The sequence below is a fragment of the Mesoplodon densirostris genome, chromosome 3 (assembly GCF_025265405.1).
Source record: "Mesoplodon densirostris isolate mMesDen1 chromosome 3, mMesDen1 primary haplotype, whole genome shotgun sequence".
Taxonomy (NCBI): domain Eukaryota; kingdom Metazoa; phylum Chordata; class Mammalia; order Artiodactyla; family Ziphiidae; genus Mesoplodon; species Mesoplodon densirostris.
In genome coordinates, this window is record NC_082663.1 from 111,515,673 (window position 1) to 111,530,015 (window position 14,343).

General features: G+C 36.3%; 1 protein-coding gene across 5 annotated transcripts in view; it reads right to left on the reverse strand.

Moving 5' to 3' along the window:
- RAPGEF6 (Rap guanine nucleotide exchange factor 6) overlaps positions 1 to 14,343 on the reverse strand; it is a 228,136-nt gene that overhangs the window by 147,519 nt on the left and 66,274 nt on the right. The gene's annotated exons all lie outside the window — the stretch shown is intronic.

A 14,343-nucleotide genomic window follows, 5' to 3' on the forward strand; every position in this document is an offset into this window, starting at 1 on the left:
AAATCCAAAAACATCAGCGACTTTTCAGTCTCACAACACTGATACTTATTAAAGGTAACCTAGCATACAGGCCTGTTTCCAAAATCTATGCTACTGATACAAGACTACATTGCCAGGGGAGGGGGGGGAGGGGGAGGAAAGAAATAGGTGAGGGAGATTAACAGGTACAAACTTCCAGCTGTAAAATAAATGAGTCATGGATATGAAATATACAGCATGAGGAATACAGTCAATAGTTATGTAATATCAATATCTTTGTATGATCACAGATGGTAACTGGACTTATTGTGGTGATCATTTTGAAATGTACAGAAATACCAAATCACCACTTTAAGTAAAAGGAACTAACATAGTGTACTGGGTCAATTACACTTCAAAAACAAAGAAACTTATAGAAAAAGAGATCAGATTTATGGTTCCCAGAGGTGGGGGCTGAGGGGAGCAGGAATTGGATGAAGGCAGTCAGAAGGTACAAACTTCCAGTTATAAGACAAGTAAGTACTAGGGATGTAATGTCAACATGATAAATATAATTAACACTGTCATATGTTATATATGAAAGTTGTTAAGAGGGCAAATCCTAAGCGTTCTCAAGACAAGAAAAATAATTTTTTTCTATTTCTTTAATTTTCTATCTATATGAGATGATTGTTGGTCACTAAACTTACTGTGATTTATCACTTCATGATGTATGTAAGTCAAACCATTATGCCTTAAACTGATACAGTGCTGTATGTAAATTATATCTCAATAAAACTAGAAGAAAAAAAAAGACTACCTTTCCTATCTAATGACAGATTATACCATAATTTTTAGAAATTACTTTTACAAAGGAATATTGACATGCTCTAAAGTAGACTTTATAATTAACCTCACATCCAATAAATAACAAATGGTAATTTCAAGCTTTTTCCCTCAACTACTTTTCCTGCTCATGTCATATCTCTTGATGATATCAAAAACTTCCTAGTCACCCAAGTATGAAATTCCAACATTTCCAATTCCCCTGCTTGTCTTCCATATCTTATCTTCAATCATTTCTAAGAACCTGTGAAATCTTTGTTTAGAAATCCCTTTCACAATGCCTTTTCTTTCATTCCCATTACCACCATTCTTTATTAAAGTCTTAATCACTTCAGTCCTGAACTTGCTGCTTCTGTCATGTTCCTCTCCAATTCCATCCGGCATGGTCAGATAAATCATCGTTATGTCAGGTCTCCTGTTTAAAATGCTACAATGGACCTCTAATGGTTACCAAATAAATTTTAAACTATTATATTTGATATTCCAAGTCATACATGCTCCATTCCCAAAATATTTTTATCACTTTATCTTATACATGGAAGCCTGGAAAAACTGCTCCCATATCCTCCTCCCCACAAAAAATCCTCTCACATAAAAGCTCTAATGAGATAAGCCCAACTTCCTGATGATTTCTCAGAAAGAGGTGATGTCTAAGCTGTTCTGTAGGTTTGAGAGTTCAAGAGTAAGTGGCAGCCAAGTCAATGTGACTATTCATGGGTCCCTATACATAAATAACTTACATTCTGCTAAGTAACTATTTCCTCAGTTTCTGTTATCCTATCCATGTTATCTTCATATGCTGAAACACTACTAATCATTTAAGACACATCTCAACCGCCATCTCTTCCATAACCACAAGAGACATTCCTTTTGACTGCTTTACCGTGTGCACACAACCTGGACTTCTCATAAACAGGACTGCCTTCAGGCCTTTACATACATATGCGTTATTTCTGCCTAAAATCCCATGCCTCCTTTGCTAACATCTCAGCATCCTACACATACGTCATGACCCAGTTCAAACAACCCTACCTCTGCCTCAAGAGGTAGGTTCTACCCCTTCTATAGCACTAAGCATACTGGCCCATAATTATTAGAAAAGCCTACCTCACTACAAGCTACCTAGTATAGGAAGTGCATTGTATTTACATTCATCTTTGTTCACTTATTCAAAACATTTGCCAAAATGGGCATTACATTAAATTCTTTCTTTCTCCCCAAATATCTTAAGCCCTTGGAAGTATGTATAAGATACTCAAGAAATATACAGGCAGGCAGAATAAGTTACTGAATACTACTCTTCTGAAAAGTAAAATCCAGAAGAGACAGGGGCTTGATTTCCAACTTAAAACTACAGAATTTTGTATAGGTAGCAAATACGTGTCACCTCCTTGAGATTCAATTTCCTTTTCTAAAAAATGATGGGAGAACCATTGTATTTTCTAAATCACTATGCTAGGACAAGTACCAGAAACTATTACTTATGTCCTTTAAGGCTCACAACATAGCTACTCTTTCTGTGTTAACGGATGGTGCAGAGTCTCATAAAACTTAAGTATTTCACAGAAGTGTGTGAGTAACAATTCAAAAACCAAGTGTGGGGACTTCCCTGGTGGTCCAGTGGCTAAGACTCTGCACTCTCAAAGCAGGGGGCCCAGGTTCGATCCTTGGTTGGGGAACTAGATCCCACATGCTGAAACGAAGATCCCATCTGCCACAACTAAGACCCAGTGTAGCCAAAAATAAATGAATGAATGAATGAATGAATGAATATTTTTTAAAAAACACCAAGTGTGACTAAGAAGTTCATCTCCTTCATACTGCCCTATCCCACAGGATGAACTAGATTATTTACTTTAGGTAAAATTCCAGTATCATATCCATATTCTTAGATCTTTCAAAGCAGAGATTTAAACAATAAAGGTTTTTCAAAATAGAAACAGTAGTAAATTAAATTTAGGAAAGGAGTTTCTAGCCTTAAAAATGTGGGGAAAAGTACCAAATGAAAGGAAAAACCAAACAATGGATAAAGGATTAAGCACCTTTAGTAAAGCTCCCGCTGATTACAACTGAAATGTGAGTTTTAAAAATGAAACCTCACAAACACATACTGAAATGGCAGAAAAATAAGGAATCCAAATGCAAAAAAGAAGTGAAAACAAAATGCCAGGAAGTTGGCTAGCAACAAAGCCCCAATCTAGCAGATGATTTCTCAACTTTAGAGACAAGACCTTCCACTTTCATGGTTGTAGGGAATGAGAGAGATAGGAAATAAAATAGAGAATCCAACAAAGGCAGGGAATCCACAGGAGACTTACTCATTCCAAAGAGCTACACCCTCACTGCAAGGTTTAAGTCCATCCTGCAGAAGGGAGAGGAAGAAAACTTGCTTAGCACTGAGAAAAGGACTGCTGGGGGTGGAGGGAGTTCAAAACAGAAGCCATCCTTCATGCAGGTCTGTAGTTTTAATTCATAGTACCTTAAGCACATAAAAAAATTTAAAGAAGTTCAGGACTAAAAACATACATGCAACTGGCAAAAACAAATCTAAAACCTCTCTGCAAGAATGCAACTTTAACCCAAACCTCAAGGAATTCCCACACCCAAAGTTCAACACATATGAAGTCATGTACAAATATACCAAAAAAACCCCACAGAAAACCCAAAACAAAAAACCAAAAACCCCAACAACAAAACCCAATCACGAGAGACATAATGAGCAATAATGGACAGAAAAACGGTAGCAGAATCACACCTGCAAATATTCCAATATTGGAAGTATCAGAAAATATAAAGCTATAATAAAAAAAAACTTTAAACAAAAAGAAACTTGAAAATGAGCCAGAGATTATAAATAGCAACCAAACAGGTAAGGATTCACCAGGACAAAAAAAAAAAAAAAAAAATTCCTCCCCAAGTGCCCTCCCCCCGCACTGCCAGTCTAGCAAAGAGACAGTAACAAGAGCCATCTACCTTCGAAAGAGGGATGAGAACATGGAAATATATCCTGTCTGAAACACAAGAGCACAGAGAAGGCCTAAAACTGAGGGTGGAACAGGAACACTTAGAAAAATCTTCCAAAAAACCAGTCCCACCCCTAAGCACAAAGTAACACTACAGGAATTTGATGGTGCACTGAAGGTACCAATAACAACAACAAAAATCCAAACCTAACTCAATTCTAGCACAAGAGGTGTGTTCATCTCCAGGCCTAAACACTGTCTACCCTCTGTCTTTATTGCTCTACATACAGTATCTAGTATCAAATACAAAATAACGACTCACATAAAAATAAAAAGGATTTAAAAAAAAAAAAACCAATCCACTGCCAAGAGACAAAGCAATCAACAGAGCAATCCCTGAAAATTAAGAGATGACCCAGATGAATATCAGACAGAATTTAAAACAACTATAATATGGTAATGGTTCAGCGGAAAAGGTGGACAATATAACTAGACAGATGGAGCAGACATTAAGAAAAGTATTAGAGTAAAGAGAAAATGTCAGAAACAAAAAACATGGTACTAAAGATGAAGAATGCCTTTGATGAGCTCATCAGTAGACCGGATACAATCAAGTTAAGAATCAATGAACTTAGGGCTTCCCTGGTGGCGCAGTGGTTGAGAGTCCGCCTGCCAATGCAGGGAACACGGGTTCTTGCCCCGGTCCGGGAGGATCCCACATGCCGCGGAGCGGCTGGGCCTGTGAGCCATGGCCGCTGGGCCTGCGCGTCCGAAGCCTGTGCTCCGCAACGGGAGAGGCCACAACAGTGAGAGGCCCGCGTAACGCCAAAAAAAAAAAAAAAAATCAATGAACTTAAACATAGGTCAACAGAAATTACCCAAAACGAAAGAGGGGCAGGGAGAGAGGAAGAGAGAGAAAGTAAAAAAGAAAAATGAAGGAATTAAATGGTGTATTAAGATATAACTAAAAAGAGGATTAGTGAATTGGGAAAACAGAGCTAAAAAAAATAAAAGAGTATGTACCACAAAGTCAGGATGAAATGAAAAACAAGAAAAAAATCTTAAGAAATATAGAGAATAGGACTTTCCTGGTGGTGCATTGGTTAAGAATCCGCCTGCCAATGCAGGGGACATGGGTTCAAGCCCTGGTCTGGGAAGATTCCACATGCCTTGGAGCAACTAAGCCCATGCGCCGCAACTACTGAGACTGCACTCTAGAGCCCGCAAGCCACAACTACTGAAGCCCACGTGCCTAGAGCCCACGCTCCGCAATAAGAGAAGCCACCACAATGAGAGGTCCACATACCACAATGAAGAGTAGCCCCGCTCACCACAACTAGAGAAAGTCCACGCACAGCAACGAAAACCCAACACAGCCCCCAAAAATAAAATAAATTTATTAAGAAAAAGATATATAGAGAATAAGCTGAAAATATTTAACATATATTTAAACAAAGTTCAAGAAAATGATAATAGAAAAATGAAGACAATGTCCGAAGAGAAAATGAGATTTTTTTAGTTAAAAAAAAAAAAAAAGACAGGGCTTCCCTGGTGGCGCACTGGTTGAGCGTCCGCCTGCCAATGCAGGGGACACCGGTTCGTGCCCCGGTCTGGGAGGATCCCTCATGCCGCGGAGCTGCTAAGCCCGTGAGCCATGGCCACTGGGCCTGTGCGTCCGGAGCCTGTGCTCCGCAACAGGAGAGGCCACGACAGTGAGAAGCCCGCGTACCGAAGAAAAAAAAAAAAAAAGACAGCCCGAAGCTCTCCAACAAATCCAAATCAGGATACTTAAAACTACAACTACAAATCCACACAGAAAAGATAAACAGAAGACTTTCAACGCAGCCAGAAGGAAACGATAGATCAGCTATAAAGGAAGGACATTAAATTAATAACTGACTTCTCAAAAAACAACAGACGCCACAAAACAGAATGTACGGACTGTTGAGAAAAAAAGGATTTTTCTCCTAAAATTGCATTAATAGCAAAACAATCCTTAAGAATAATACAAAATAAAGCTATTTTCAGGCAGAATTAAGAAAAAGGACAATACACCCAGTTGAAATGTTTACCAACAAAACCCCTTTATTAAAGAAAAATTTAAAGAGTGTGCCTCAGATATAACACAAATAGTCCCATAAGTAAGGTCTCAAATCCAAGAAATAACTAAAAGCAAAGAAATGCTAAATACATGGTTAAATCTGAGCAAATAACAACTGCATAAAACAATAAAGTAAGACAAAATTTGTGGAATAAGTAAGTAGAACTAAAATACTGGTCAAGAGCAATTACATTTGGATGTAGTGGCCAGCATTAAACTTTTATCAACTTTACTACTTATTAACTTGGGTTATTTTTAAGTAACCTGGAATTAGCAAGAAAAGAATAGACCAAATACAGTATCTAAGGGAGTACTGGGAGAGGGAGTTGAGAGTGGAAAAAAAGAACTTACTATATTATATAGAGAGAGTAAAAATAACAAGAGGAAAAAAAAAGTAAAATATATACAAAGCACATAAAAGTAAATCCAAAAAGTAAAAGTAAATCCAAACCTGTCAGAAACCACAAAGAATGTAAACAGAAGAATCTTCTCAGGTTAAAAAAAAAAATCTTATACCAAATGCAGAAAAAGAGTTAGTTAACAGCCTTCAACTACTGAGGCCCACAGAATCCAGATACAAAGATGACAAAAGAGTACTAGAAATTAAATTACGAGCTAACATCTCACTAAGAAATAATGAATGCAAGAATCCTAAACTCAATTATCAAATTAAGCCTAGAAACTCAGAAAAATATAATAACTCAGGCTGAGCATTTACTGGGAATGTAAGGGTCGTTTAATATTACAAAAATCTATTAATATAAATCATATTAAGAGACCAAAGGAGAAAAGGGCACAGATATCTGTAACAAAGGCAGAAAAAAAGTTTTTAATCAATTTCAGTAACCTTTCCTGATAAAAATTTTTAATACTACTTTTTGATACTCAAGATACCGTTTTAAGTTATGAACTTTTGAGAGACTCCCAATAGTTTTTTGATATTTCTTTGCTTTCTGACACAAGAAATCCTAGTCTAATACATTTCCTGCTCCACATGTGATGTAAGCTATTATTTTATGGAGGCTTATATCGTTTGAGTGGGGAAATACTATTTACTCACCATAATCTGGGCTCTTATAAACACTAGTAATCACTAAAACTACTTTTTTGTTGCTGCTTCTAAGCTTTTGCAATGAATAGCCCTAAGAAATACATTTTTTTCATAAAGTGAATCAACTTGGGAAATATTTTTAAGACAAATGCTGACATATCCTATTCAAATTTTGGACTAGAGTTTTACTTAATATCTTTTATTTTGTACAACACATTTTCTTTTATATTGGGGAAAAATGATTCCTAATGACAATAATATATACATATATTATTAACTACATTATATTAATTATAATCATTGTAAATTAAATTTAATTACATCCAATTAAATTAAATGTACCTTAATAACAAAAAATTTCTCTTTATACACTTAGGTTATCTATACACATGTATGTTATATATACATATATAATAGCTTTAACAGTATCAACGTTACCACCAACATCCTGATACTACATAATCGGTTCCTAATGATTTATGTATACAAGATTATATATGTAAGTATATATTAATTATCATTACATAAGTTACATACATGTAAGTATATGTAATGTGTCTACACACACACACACACACCCCTACATAAAACTTTTAAAATACTGTCATTACTACTAAAAATGAAACTACTGACCCTTTCTGTCCTCATGAGATACCCCATTAAAAATGCAAAGACAAAATATTGTCTTTTAAAGTCACCAGAGGGCTCCCCTGGTGGGGCAGTGGTTAAGAATCTGCCTGCCAATGCAGGGAACATGGATTCGATCCCTGGTCCAGGAAGATCCCACATGCCGCGAAGCAACTAAGCTCATGCGCCACAACTACTGAGCCTGCACTCTAGAGCCTGAGAGCCACAACTACTGAGCCATGAGCGACAAATACTGAAGCCCGCACACCTAGAGCCTGTGCTCCGCAACAAGAGAAGCCACCGCACTGCAACGAAGACCCAACGCCGCCAAAAAATAAATAAATAAAAAATTTAAAAAAAAATTGTTCTTAAAGTCACCAGAAATAAAAACTCCTCGGAGTTAAAACAACAATTTTACATATAATAAATTCACTTTTTTAAAGAGACATTTTTCTCCTTTTTGAATTATTTTAAGTATTTTAAAACTTTACTTGGCTCCACTAAGCAGCTCATCTTTCTCAAGTTTTTTCGGGATCTTCTTGCTTTTTTTTTTTTTACTGTTCCAAATGTATTAGGCACAAAACAACCACCATTCTGATGGTATTTTTCATTGGAACCTCATTAAATTCACAAGATAATCTAAGGAAAATGAATACCTTTATGATAACTCCTTAGTTGAGAACATGGTATCTCATTTTTTGTTCAAGCTGCATTTGATATTTTTGCAGAGCATTTAAAAACAATGTCTTTGCAAATTTGTTAAGTTTATGCTAAAGTATTTTACGTAGTTATTGTAAATATATTCTCCTATATGACATTTATTTATGTCACAGGTCAATTTCTTGATCTCCATAAGAAAATCCGCTGGGATTTTCATGGGGATTACACTTAATTTTTAATCAATTTGGAGGCAATTTATATCTTAAAAATATTGATTCTTTCAACTGATCTAGAGCTGAGGAAGAGTTCAAAATTTTTTTATGGTTTTCTGTGTAGGGGGTCTCCTATAACTTTTGTTAGATTTATTCTGATGTATATGGATGTTTCTGACATTTATAAATGGTTTGCTTACTAAATTCTATTTTTCTAACATTTTGTTGCTCATAAATATAAATACAATTGATTTCTGTATATGAACAAGTACCGAGTGACATTGCTGAAATGATTTCTTATTAATTCTAGAAGTTCACATGTAGTTATTTTTGGATTTTCGATATGCACATCACATCATTTGTGACAGTTTTATATTTTCATTTCTAATCTATCTTTTTCCCCTTGCCTAAATGCACTATATAGGACTTTTTAGACATTGGGTTTGGAGTGAGCTTTGACATATTCCCTAATGCCTGGAAAAGGTTTTCAATGTTTATTGTAAGGTTTGTGCAGATACCTTTAATAAGATTATGAAAGTTTCCCTCTTTTCCTAGCTTGCTAAAAGTTTGAAAAATCCTCATGAATGGGTTTTGAGTATTATCAAATGTGGTTTTTTTGGTATCTATAGAGATGATCATTTGACTTCTTTCTCTAATTATATTAATATAATGAATCACGGCTTCCCTGGTGGCACAGTGGTTGAGAGTCCGCCTGCCAATGCAGGGGATACAGGTTTGATCCTTGGTCTGGGAGGATCCCACATGCCGCAAAGCGACAGCCTGTGAGCCACGGCTGCTGAGCCTGTGCTCTGGAGCCCGGAGGCCACAGCTGCTGAGCCCACGTGCCACAACTGCTGAAGCCTGCACGCCTAGAGCTCGTGCTCCACAGAGAGACAGGCCACCGCAGTGAGAAGCCCGCGCACTGCAACAAAGAGTAGCACCCCGCTCGCCACAACTAGAGAAAGCCTGCGTGCAGCAGCGAAGACCCAACACAGCCAAAAGTAAATAAATAAATTTATATAAAAAAATATATATATAATGAATCACACTGATTTTCAAATACTAAAACAATCTTGCAACTATGGAAATAAATTCAACTTTGTCATGATATTTTATCCTCTTTATATATCACTCGGATTTGATTTCCTAATATTTGAAGATTTTAAAATCTATTTTCATTTAAAAAATGACCAGTAATACTGCTTTTGGGTAATATCCTTGTTAGGTTTTGCTCTCAAAATTAAACTGGGCTCTTACACAATGTTATATGTCACTAGTATCTCAATTAAAAAAAATTAAACTGGGCTCATTAAGGGAACATATTCAATTTTTTTTCTGTTTCCAGTTAGACTTTATGTATTTCTTCTTTAAATGCTTGGAAAAATTCACCACTGAAACCATGTGGGTCTGAATTTCTAAATGGAAGGTCTGTAATTACAGGTTCACTTTCTTTCTATATATCGGATTGTGCAGATTTTCTGTTTATGTGAGGGTGTGTGCCAGTTTTGGTAAGCTGTGTATTTCAAGGAATTTGACTCTATAAAATCTCAAACTTATTTAAAATTTTCATAATATCCTTTCTTTTGTTACTTTTTTTTAAAGTTCATTAGATCCATAGAGTACTGTATCCTTTCTCACTACTGACATTGGTTATGTAGTATCTGCTTCATTCTTGATTATTTTTGGCAGGGATTTATCAATTTTATTATTCTTTTCTGAGAACAAACTTTTGCCTTTGCTGATTCTTCTTAAGTTTGCTTGACATGCCACTGATTTTTATATTTATCTTTATTATTGCTTGGCTTCTAATTTCTGTTGGTATAGTTTGCTTTCTAATTTCCTTATGTGGATACTTAACTCATCTAATGTCAGCCTTTCATTCTAACAGCATTAAGGCTTAAATTGCTCAGCAAGAAAGGCTTAAAATGAATTTCATGTTTTGATATGCCATCTTCATTCAGTTCAAAATATTTTCTCATTTTCATAGTGACTCTTCTTTGACAAGTGATTTAACATATACTCCTGAATTTCAAAAGCTGCATTTTGTTCCAGTTATGTTTTTGTAATTGTTTTTTAAAAAAATTAATTCCATGGTGGTCAAAAACTATAAATTGTAAAATTTAAAATCTTTTCTTTTTTGAGCTTTATGTCCTGCCTATGGTCAACTTTTAAAAATATTCCATGTGCACTTGAAAAGCAGATGTATTCTACTACTGATGAATATAGTGTTCTCTATATGTCTAATAGGCAGAGTGCTGTCTCCTTAAACCTCATGAACCAACCTCCGCTAGCTTCAAACTTATCTTCTGCAGCTTTCTCACTTCTTTCAGCCTTCATAGAATTGAAGACCATTAGGACCTTGCACTAGATTGGGTTTTGGCTTAAGGGAATGTCATGGCTGGTTTGATATTCTAATCCAGACCACTAAAACTTTCACCCTTTGGACAATAAGGCTGTTTCATTTCCTTACCATTCGTGTGTTCACTGTCATAACACTTTTAATTTCCTTCAAAAACATATCCTTTGCAATCACAACTTGGTTAAGTGTTTGGCACAAGAGGCCTAGTTTTCGGCCTATCTCAGCTTTCAACATGCCTTCCTCACTAAGCTTAATCATTTCTAGCTTTTGATTTAAATTGAGAGATGTGCAACTCTTCCTTTCACTTGAGCACTTAGAGGCCATTGTAGAGTTATTAACTAGCCTAATTTCAATACTGTTGTGTCTCAAGGAATAGGGAAGCCTGGGATAGGAAGAGAGATGGGGGAGCAGCCAGTCAGTGGAGCAGTCAAAACACATACAACATTTACCGACCATCTTATATGGGTGTGGATCATGATGCATCAAAACAATTATAATAGTAACATCAGAGATCACTGTAACAAATATAATAATAAAAAATGGCACCAACAGACTTGCTTGATGTAGAATTGCTACAAACCTTTGATTTGTTAAAAAAAAAAAGTATTTGTAAGGTGCAATAAAACAAAGTGTGCCTGTAGTCAACATGTATTTAGATAAACCCATATATTTATTCTTTCCATTGTCCTTTGCTCCACATCTCTGGCTTCCATCTGAGATCCTCTCCTGCCTGAAAAATTATTTTAGTAAACTGAGTACTGGTCTACTGATGAAAAATTTTCTTAGCTTTTGTGTGAAAATCTTTAAATTCCTTAACTAATGAAGGTAAAATTACCGCTGTGTTTTACTGTTGCTCCTTTAGACGTAATGGTTTTTTTTCTGTCTTACTAGTTTTATGACTTTCCCTTTACTTTTGGTTCTCAGTAGTTTTACTATGATGTGCTTATGCATTAAGTTTCTTTGTGTTTATCCTGCTTTGAGTTTGTAACATCATACGGAAAAACCTGAATGAACTTTTTGGCCAACTATAAAATCTGTGAGTTGACATCTTTTTACTTCTGGAAAATTCTCTTACCTTTTCTAATAATACGGTCATTCTCTCCTGCCCTTCTGTGACTCCAATTACACATAGATAAGATCTTTTCACTCTCAGTCTCCCAAGGCAATAGAAATAAAAATGAAAATAAACAACTGGGACCTAAACAAACTTACAAGCTTTTGCACAGCAAAGGAAACCATAAACAAAACTAAAAGACAACATACAGAATGGGAGAAAATATATGCAAGTGATGTGACTGACAGGTGATTAATTTCCAAAATATACAAACAGCTCATACAACTCGACAACAACAACAAAAGAAACCCATCGAAAAATGGGCAGGAGACCTAAAGAGATATTTCTCCAAAGAAGACATACAGATGGCCAACAGGCACATGAAAAGATGGTCAAAATCGCTAATTATTAGAGAAATGCAAATCAAAACTACAATGAGGTACCACCTCACACCAGTCAGAATGGTCATCATTAAAAAGTCTACAGGGCTTCCCTGGTGGCGCAGTGGTTGAGAGCCCGTCTGCCGATGCAGGGGACACGGGTTTGTGCCCCGGTCCGGGAGGATCCCACGTGCCGCGGAGCGGCTGGGCCCGTGAGCCATGGCCGCTGAGCGTGCGCGTCCGGAGCCTGTGCTCCGCGACGGGAGAGGCCGCGGCAGTGAGAGGCCCGCGTACCGCAAAAAAAAAAATAATAAAATAAAATAAAATAAAATAAAAAGTCTACAAATAACAAATGCTGGAGAGGGTGCGGAGAAAGAGGAACCCGCCTACATTGTTGGTGGGAATGTAAGTTGGTGTACCACTATGGAAAACAGCACGGACGTTCCTCAGAAAATACAGAATTACCATATGATCCAGCAATCCCACTCCTGGGTATCTATCCAGACAAAACTATAATTCAAAAAGACACATACATCCCTGTGTTCATAGCAGCACTATTCACAATAGCCAAGACATGAAAGCAACCTAAATGTCCACTGACAGATGAATGGATAAAGAAGATGTAGTATGCATATACAATGGAATACTACTCGGCCATAAAAAAGAACAAAATAATGCGATTTGCAGCAACATGGATGCAAACAGAGATTATCATACTAAGTGAAGTAAGTCAGAAAGAGAAAGACAAATACTACTATATGATATCATTTATATGTGGAATCTAAATTATGACACAAATGAACTTATCTATGACATAGAAACAGAATCGCAGACGTAGAGAACAGACTGGTGGTTGCCAAGGGGGAGGTGGTGGGAGAGGGATGGATTGGGAGTTTGGGATTAGCAGATGTAAACGGGTATATATAGAATGGATAAACAACAAGGTCCTACTGTACAGTGCAGGGAACTATATTCAATATCTTGTGATAAGCCATAACGGAAAAAGAGTATGAAAAAGAATGCATATATGTATAACTGAGTCACTTTGCCATACAGCCATAATTATAAATCAACTATACTTCAATAAAAAAAGAAATCAGCCCAGAAAAAAAAATAAAATTTGAAGAAGTAAGAAAAGACCTCTTCACTCTATTCCCTGTCTCCTACCCTCCATCATATTTGATTTTTCCTTGGATCTGTCTACAGTTGACCCTTCAACAATGTGGGGGTTAGGGGTGCTTGACCCTCCATGCAGTTTAAAATGTGTGTATAACTTTACAGTTGGCCCTCTGTATCCATAGTTCCACATCTGCAGATTCAATCAACTGTGGATCGTGTAGTACTGTAGTACGTATTTTTAAAAAACCCGAATGTGGGACTTCCCTGGTGGTCCAGTGGCTAAGACTCCGTGCTCTGAATGCAGAGGGCCTGGGTTCAATCCCTGGTCAGGGAACTAGATCCCACATGCCACAACTAAGAGTTCGCATGCTGCAACTACAAATCCCACATACTGCAACTAAAGGTCCCACATACTGCAACTGGGACCTGGTGCAGCCAAATAAGTAAATAAATATTTAAAAAAACAAACAAAAAAACCTGTGTGTAAGACCTGCCGAGTTCAAACCAGTGTTGTTCAAAGAGGCCACTCTATTTTCTTCCCGCTTATCATTCAATTCCCTAAGTCTCTATTCAGATAAGTTTTACCTTGTTTAATCTATCTGAGATTTTATTTTCAGTTATAGATGTTTCTAGTTGTAGAATTTGGGAATAATTCTTTCATTTTATAGTCTCCAATCTTCTACTGAAATGTGTATATGTTATCTCTGATATATTGGGATCTCCTGTGAGTTTGTTCGTATTGTCTGCTTTTTATTCTCTTTAGTTTCTGACCACTTTTAGATGTATTCCATAAATTCTGATATGTAGTATATTTTCACTATTGTTATTTTGCAAATTCTGTAATTTCAGTATGTATTTACTTACCCTTTGACAAAGTTGTTTGATAGGTTTAAAATTTTTAAGGTGTAGCCTATATATTTTTTGTTATTAGTAAAGTTTCATTGCATATAATCAGAAAGTGTTTTCAGTATATCTACTTTATGGAAATCACTGATTTTTTTTTTTTGGTGAAC